Source organism: Lonchura striata, chromosome 37 (assembly GCF_046129695.1).
Source record: "Lonchura striata isolate bLonStr1 chromosome 37, bLonStr1.mat, whole genome shotgun sequence".
Taxonomy (NCBI): Eukaryota; Metazoa; Chordata; class Aves; order Passeriformes; family Estrildidae; genus Lonchura; species Lonchura striata.
Genome location: NC_134639.1, coordinates 1,913,224 through 1,922,117, shown reverse-complemented (window position 1 = coordinate 1,922,117; position 8,894 = coordinate 1,913,224). Strand labels below are relative to the sequence as shown.

Below are 8,894 nucleotides of genomic sequence, written 5' to 3'. Positions count from 1 at the left end.
AAAAGATAAATGTAAGGGAAGACAAAGCAAGCTTAGAAAGCTCCAAAGGCGGGATTGACCTGTTTTCCATACACCAATGATGAGCTTAAATTTTGCAATATGCATGAGCTTCATTATAACGGGTATAACTATACATGTGTGCTTGAAATAAACTGAGACTTGTTGACATTATAGAATGGACTTGTCTCCCGTCATTTTTTCCACATAGTAGCTAAAGATAAGGAATAGGCCAAGCTCCTTAACATCTTGTTTCTTTTAATTTTCAATATTAGGATAGGCTGTTCTCAGGACAAGAGCTCTCCTGAGCTGGTAGATGGGCACAGGAAGCAGAACAGCCCCCTGTAATCCAGGAGGAAGCAGCTGGTGACCTGCTGAGCCACTCAAATGCTCACAGGTGTCTCTGGGAGCAGATGGGATCCATCCTAGAGGGATGAGGGGGCTGGTGGATGAGCTCCCCAAGCTGCTCCCCATCATTTACCATCAGTGCTGGCTCAGCAGGGAGGTCCCAGAGCACTGGAGGTGCCAGTGTGAGCCCATCCCCAAGAAGGGCTGGAAGGAGGATCTGGGGAGCTCCAGGCCTGTCAGCCTGACCTCGGTGTCTGGGAAGGTTATGGAACAGATCACCTTGAGAGCCACCACAGGGCACCCACAGGATGGCCGAGGGGTCAGAGCCAGCCAGCGTGGATTTAAGAGGAGCAGGTCCTGCCTGAGCAATCTGATCTCCTTTTATAACCAGGTGACCCACCTGTGGATGTGGGAAAGGCTGTGGATGTGTCCATCTGGACTTCAGCAAAGCCTTGGACACTGTCTCTGACAGCATTCCCTGGAAAAGCTGCCGCCCACGGCTTGGGCAGGTTCCCTCCTGGCTGGGAGATGGAAGAGCTGGCTGGAAGCTGGGCCCAGAGAGGGGTGGGGATGGTGCTGCACCCAGCTGGTGTCCAGTCCCTGGTGCTGTCCCCCAGGGATCTGTGTTGGGCCCAGTCCTGTTTAACATCTTCACCGATGATCTGGGTGAGGGGATCGAGCCCACCATCCCCAAATTTGCAGGTGACACCAAGCTGGGTGTGAGTGTGGATCTGCTGGAGGGCAGGACAAGAAGACACAGCCTCATGCTGCAGCAGGGGAGGTTTAGGCTGGGCAAGAGGAAGAAGTTCTTCACAAAAAGGGTGAGTGGGCATTGGAATGGGCAGGCCAGGGGGGAGGTGGCAGAGTCACTGTCCCTCTCCAGTGGCACTCAGTGGCATGTCTGGGTGACAAGGCGGTATTAGGGCATTGGTTGGACTTGATGATTCCAAAGGTCTTTTCCAGCCTATTTGATTCTGTCATTCTGTGATGATTGGGACACTCTGGGGCCATTGTGACACTGCAGGGCCTCGTGGAACTAAGAGGACCATGGTGACACTGCAGCCCCATAGAACCAGGGCTCCATTGTGGTGCTCTGGGGCCCAATGGAACCAGGGAGTCCCCGTGACACTGGGTCCTGGTGGAACCACAGAGGCCATGGTGACACTGTGTGGCCTCGTGGAAACAAGGAGTCAATTGTGACACTGAGGGAACTTGTGGAAGCACAGAGAGCATTGTGACAGTGTGGGACCTCATGTGACCATGGGGCCTTTGTGGCACCCTGGGGCCCCATGGAACCAAGGGGCCCCTGTGAAACTGCAGCACCAATGAGAACATTGTGACACTGTGAAGCCCCATGGAACCAAGGAGTCCATTGTCACATTTTGAGGCCCCATGGAACCAAGGAGACCAGTGTGACAGTGTAGGGCCTGGTGTAACCAAAGGGACATTGTGACACTCAGGGGCCCCTTGGAACCAAGGACATCTTTGCAGGTGACACCAAGGTGGATGTGAGTGTTGATCTGCTGGAGGGTAGGAGGGCTCTGCAGAGGGGCCTGGACAGGCTGGATCCAGGGCCCAAATCCAACAAGGTGAGGTTTAACAAGTCCAAGTGCCGGGTCCTGTGCTTTGTCCACAATAACCCCTGCACCGCTGTAGGCTGGGGATGGTGTGGCTGGACAGTGCCCAGGCAGAAAGGGACCTGGGGGCACTGGTCGACAGCAGGCTGGACATGAGCCAGCAGTGTGCCCAGGTGGCCAAGAAGGCCAATGGCTCCTGGCCTGGATCAGGAATGATGTGGCCAGCAGGAGCAGGGTGGTCATTCTTCCCCTGTACTTGGCACTGGTGTACTTGGCATTCCTCCCCTGTCCTGGCACTGTTCCTCAAGTGCTGTGTCCAGTTCTGGGACGCCCAGTTTGGGGAGGACATGGAGGGGCTGGAGCATGTCCAGAGAAGGGCAACAAGGCTGGTGAGGGGTCTGGAACACAAGTCCTGTGAGGAACGACTGAGGGAGCTGGGGTTGTTTAGCCTGGAGAAGAGGACACTCAGAGGTGACCTTATCACTGTCTACACTCCCTGAAAGGTGGTTGCAGTCAGGTGGGTGTCGGTCTCTTTCTCCTCACAGCAAGTGACTGAACAAGAGGACACAGTCCTAAGCTACACCAAGGAAAATTTAGGTTGGATATTAGGAAAAAGTTTTTTATGGAAGGGGTGATAAAGTACTGGAATAGTCTGTCCAGGGAGGTGGTGGAGTCATCATCATGAGATGTGTTTAAAAAAAAGACTGTATGTTGCACTCAGTGCCATAGTTTTGCTAAGGTGGTGTTAGTATGTGGGTTGGACTTATGACCTTAAAGGTCTCTTCCAACCCAGTAATTCTGTGATTCTGTGATTGTGTGACATCACAGACCAGGTTGTGACATCATATAGTCAAGAGTGATATCACTGGTCTATTATGTGACATCAGAAAGCAGGATGGGACATCACAGGATGCCTTTATGACATCCCAGAGCAGGCTGTGAGGTCAGAGTGTGTGCTGTGACATTATAGGGTGGCTGTGTTACATCACAGAAGGTGTTGTGACATCACAGGGTAGGTCTGTGAGCACACAGAGGTGCTGTGTGACTTGATAAGTGAGTTCTGCCATCGCAGAGCAGGCTGTGACATCATAGAGCAGGCTGTGACATCACAGAGGAGGTTGTGATGTCACAAAGTCGGCTGTGCCATTACAGGCTGGCTGTGTGACATCACAGACTGGCTGTGAGGCCACAGAGAAGACACTGCCATCGTAGATAAGGGCTCTGTGACATCACAGAGCAGCTGTGTGATGTCACAGAGAAGGCTGAGACAATACAGAGTGGGCTGTGACATCACAGAGCTGACTGTGACATCACAGAGCAGGCTGTGACATCACAGCGAGGCTGCATAACATCACACAAGTAGCTGTGCCATCAGAGAGCTGGATGTGACATCACAGGGTGTCTGTGACACCACAGGCTGGGATGTGACATCACAGGACAGATTTTGGGACATCACAGAGCAGACTGGGACCTCAAAGAGCAGGCTGTGACATGACAGGGAATCTGTGTGAAATCACAGGTGGCCTGTTACATCTCAGAGCGGGTTGTGAGACATCACAGGGGCTGTGTGACATCACAGGGGAAATATTACATCAGAGGGCCTGTGTGACATCACAGGGGCTGTGTGACATCACAGTGGAAATATGACATCAGAGGGCCTGTGTGACATCACAGGGGCTGTGTGACATCATAGGGGAAATATGACATCAGAGGGCCTTTGTGACATCACCGGGGCTGTGTGACATCACAGGGACACACTGAAGTCACTGGGGAGGTCACTCTGCCCCAACCCCCCTCACAGGTCCCCCCAGAGAAGTCCAACGCTGCTCGTGCACAGTGGGGTCCCCTGTCCCCCCAGTCCCCCCACCTCCGGCGCCGCAGCCTCCCCCAGAGGATGTTCCACGAGATCGACCCCAGAGCCTGACACGGGGACGGGGGCTGGAGCCATGGGGGGTGGGACAGGGGGACAGGGACCCCCCGGCAGCGTCCCCGTGTCCCCCAGGGCCAGAGCCTGGGCCAGGGCTCCTTCACCCTGTGACCAACGAGGGCTTGAGAGCGCTGAAAAATTCCCCAGCAAAAACCAGATTTAATATTCAAGTGACAGCAGCACAAAGTTCCTTGGCAAGAGTCACTCTGCTCCTGACTGGACACTTCAGGCACAAAAATGGAAACAAAGTGTTATAAACGAGCACAATAGGCTGTTAAATCCAATTAAAAGGATTTATTAATAGCAGAAAGCGAAAGCAAACCAGCGCGCGCTGGGCGGCAGTTGGTTCAACTACCGCGCCTAGCTCCCCGTTTCCCCCCCACTTATTGGGTTGTCTCTTCCGGGTGTGTGACGCTCTGGTGACGCTCCAGTGTCTCTTCTGCGCAGGCGCACCCTGTTGTTAGGTGGTCGTTCTCTGCCTCTTGGTGGCGCCAGTGGTCTTCTTTAAGGTTGTCTCTGCGACCTGGAAATTCCCTCAAAAACAAGAAATGTTATCTCGAGGCACGTTTACATGTTTTGCCAAGTCTGTAACGGAACTATCCTTGAAACATATCTATTTGCTTAGGTGTTTGGGTGTCTAGTAGCAGCCTTTTCAAAACAGTTCTAACTCCCTAAAAACTTCGTAACGAAGTCAACCTTGAAAGATAGTCACTGGAATGCATGACATAGACACTGGAATGCATGAGATAGACACTGGAATGCCTGACAAGATGAGAACATGTTCAGACAAGTACAAGCTCTAATTAAAACTCTATTCTATGAATATGAGAGACTCTATATGAACAAAAAGGCCTTATTTTCCTAACAATATCCCCCCTTTTTATTTTAACCTTCTTTTTGTTCATTAAAGCGTTCTAACTCTTTCTTGCTTAACTCTAAATACTCTTCAGTCTCTACTTCGCTAAGTGGCTCATACTTTGGCTTTACTATCATTAAATGTGCAGCTTCTAACCTATTTTTCACTAGGGTAATAAGTTTGCTAAGGATACATGGTCCAAAAGTAAGTATTAGAATTAGTAAAATTACTGGTCCCGCAAGGGTGGATAATAGAGTGGTCAGCCAGGGAGAATATGTAAACCAGGATTCATACCAACTTTTCTGGGATTCTCTTTCTCTTTTTCGTTGTTCTATTTGTTTGCGTAATTCAGCCATCGTGTCCTTTACAATACCTGTGTGGTCTACATAAGCGCAACATTCTTCTTGTAAAGCAACACATAGTCCCCCTTGCTGTAAGAACAACAAATCTAATCCCCTTCGGTTTTGGAGGACTACCTCAGAAAGGGATTTTACTGATTTAACTAGTTCACTTATGGCTTTATCTATTCTACTTAGATCTTCATCTACAGATGTGCGCAGAGCTTTCATACCTTGGGTTTGACTTACTAGGGAAGCGACCCCTGTTCCGACTCCCGCTCCCCCTATGCTGAGCAAGATTGCTACCGTTAGTGCTGTAAGTGGTTCTCTCTTAACTAAGTAGTGTTCAGGGGTTTGTTGATGTTCTAACACGTATTCTTTTGGGTGGTATACGATTCTGGGGATTATTAGAACTTGAATGCAGAAGTCTGAATTATTAAAGGCTTTTACCGATAGGCAGGGTGTAACTCCAAGTTGTTGACATACCCATTTAGTATTGACTGCTGGCATAAGCCAATCAAAAGGTTTGTCTGTTCTGTTAATGCTTATTGTTGTGTTGCAGAGGTGTCGCATATCTGCAGGAATTTTTCCTACGCATCTTCCTTGCCCACTAACTTGGGACAAGGTAATGCCTGGAACATTATCTCCTTCTTTTTTCCAGAGACACTCCTTTGGATTTGTACCATTTATTTCCCTTGCTTCGGATGTAATCCCAATAGCTTCATAAAAGGGTGGATTTATCATATAGCAAAGCCAACATCCTTTAGTTAGGTTAGGATGGGTATGATTTAGAACCCCAAAAGTAGCTTGCATGATTTTCCATAAAGTTGTATACCTCTGCACTAATAACTGAGGTTCTTGATTACCTTTGTCTATAACATTATCTCTGGCTTTATTACTTTCTTTTAAGTCATTGCTTATTATTGGATTTGGGCCTATAGGGCTAGGGTCGTGCGGTGCTACTTCTTTTTTTATTTGAATCAGATTTCCCGGATCATGTCCTTCTATCCAATGCCTAACCCCCCATGTTTTGCCTATTAACCACCCAGAATCGCTTGGTTGAGTGATATTTAGGTAAAGAAAGGTGCAGTTCCCAAGTAAGTTTTTCCCAGTCCAAGGCCACTCTCGTGGTCGTTTACATCCTACTGGTCCATGTCCTACCTTTAAATATTTATCTAATCCCCCACCCGGAGCCCACGCTGATGCTATTGTTTCACAGCCCCAATAGGCACAGTAATAATGTTTGGGGTAATTACAGTATTGCTTCCCTGGGTTTGAAGCGGGGCACATATAGAAGCTTGTTAAGTTTAACAGTCGCCCGCATTTTAAATTCCGAGTTAAATCACAGATTCCAACTTTGAAGCTCGGTGCTCCAGGTCCCGTTATTGTTTGTAAAATATGACGGGTATCGTGATCTTCCCATCTGCTTAAGGTCCATTTAAAGGGTTCATGTGAGTTAGCTGTAGCACTCTGAAGGGGAAACCATACAAACATAAAAACCCATAGGATTGAGTGATACGCACTGCAGGGGAGGATGTTACTTATCATGCTCAGTTTTACATTCCCATTTTCCCTCATTCCGTTGTCACCATTCTCATACTCATGATGATTTACGTTCTCTTTCAAGGTTTGGGAGGGCCCCTCATCCCCACTATCTACCTCTCTGTCTCGCCTGTCAACTTGGTTGCTACAAGTTACAGGGCAAGCCATCTTCCCGACAGCAGAGATATTCTTCAGGGGTGGGATCGTTCCCTCTCTCCCACTTTGATCTCCGGGAGATCCAATTTTTTGTATTCAACTGTGGAGTGTCGCACCTGAGTTTTTTAACTAATTTGCGACACTTAACCTGGACTATATCCGTGAGAAACGGACCCAGGGGCTCGTTGGAATGGTAACAGTGGAATTCAGGGTTGATTCCCTTTACGAAAACCTCCCACCACTCAGGGGATCCTTTAGTCAATTCCCGAGTGGCAACCTTGTAATTTAGTACTTCAGATGTCAATTTGCGCTGCTCCAGCCAGCAGCGTTGACATACACTTTTTGGAGCTCTCCCCTTTCTGCAGTGAGCCCACCACAATCCTTTACAGATTTTGCAGGAAAAACAGGCAAAAGGGTAACAACGACAATCTAACCAACTACACCTTACTCTAATACTTTGATGTTCAGCGTGGCCCTCCCCTTCCCAAGGTCTCTGTTCTTTTTCAAGTCGGATGAACCGATAGAAGGGCTGCTGGGCTGAATCCTCTAGACGTTTACAGTATCCTGGAGGTTTTGTTTCTCCAACTAGTTGTACTTGCAGTTCCCAGTTATCTCCAACCCAAATGTCTTTAGAGCTGATAGAGCTCATGAAAATTATTTGTAAGTTCTCTTTACTGTTAGCTTTAAATCCCCCGGCTTCCCGTCAATTTTCCAGCTCGCTTCTTTGGAAGCTGTATGAAATCGAGTTGGATCCACTGGCCCCTTTATTCTGCTAGCATGAGTCCATCCCTTCTCTGCTGTACGGACTGCGGAGTCAGTGGTGATTAAAACCAGGTATGGTCCGTCCCACTTTGGGGTGATCGAATCTTCCTTCCAGCTCCGGATGAGGACCCAGTCGCCGGGTTGTACCTGGTGTAACACAAGATCTAGGGGTGGTCTTTGGGCCCACATCCCTTTTTCCCATAACTGTTTTTTATATTTCATTAAAATGGTTAAGTATTTATTAATACTTTGATCAGTAATATTAGGATTGGTTTGAACTTTTTCTAGGGAATAGGGCATCCCATATAGCATTTCAAATGGGGATAGTCCTACATCAGCTCGTGGCTGAGTTCGAACATTTAATAATGCCAACGGCAAACATTTTATCCAGGATAATTTAGTTTCTAGTGTTAATTTGGTGAGTTGTTTCTTAATTTCCCCATTCATTCTTTCTACCCTTCCCGAACTCTGTGGATGCCAGGGAGTATGTTGTTCCCATTTTGTGCCCAGAGCTTCTGCTAGCATCTGTGTTATTTTTGAAGTGAAATGGGGGCCTTTATCAGAGTCTATCGTTTCTGGGACCCCATATCTAGGTATTATTTCTTCCAGCAAGGCTTTTGTTACCGTCCGAGCTGTTTCTCTGGCAGTGGGGATTGCTTCTACATAATGTGTTAAATGGTCCACTATAACCAGAAGATATTTTAGTCTCCCTATCTTGGGGAGCTCAGTAAAGTCTACTTGTAAATTTGAAAAGGGCCTCTTTGCCACTGGCCTCCCACCCAGGGGTAGCTTCCTTAGGTTTCTTCTGTTTACTCGTAGACAGGTTGGACAGCTTCTAGTAATCCCTTTCGCTAAGTCATGTAGGCCCACTGTCATATAATGGGTGGCAAAGTGATCCACCAGTCCTTGAGCGCCCCAGTGTGTTCTCTGGTGTAATTTACTAAGCATCCGCTGGGCTATGGCTCTAGGTAAAACCTCCCTCCCATCCTTTAACAGCCATTTCCCTGATTCCTCTTTTATTCCCAATTTTGTAAGCTTCTCTTGTTCTTCCCTTGTAAATATAAGCTTATCCTGGGTAGTAGACCCAGGGTTCTTTGGGGTATCTACAAGGTCCTTCCTAATTCCCTCACTTAAGGTTAATGTCTTGATAATTGCAGCTTTCTTTGCCTCATAGTCTGCCGCATTGTTACCCCTACTCCGGTAATCCATTCCCCGTTGATGCCCTTTTAAATGGACCACTGCTATCCTAGTAGGGCCTCTCAAGGCCCTCAGGAGGGCTATTATTAGTTTCTGATGGATTAAGTCCTTTCCCTGTGAATTTACGAGGCCTCTCTCTTCCCATAATTTTCCAAAAGTGTGCACCACCCCGTATCCATATTTAGAATCTGTAT

At 48.0% G+C, this 8,894-nt stretch overlaps 1 protein-coding gene across 1 annotated transcript in view; it reads left to right on the top strand.

The window, feature by feature from the left end:
• The window catches only part of LOC110469521 (uncharacterized), a 612,305-nt gene that overhangs the window by 200,828 nt on the left and 402,583 nt on the right, over window positions 1-8,894 (top strand). The window lies entirely within an intron of this gene.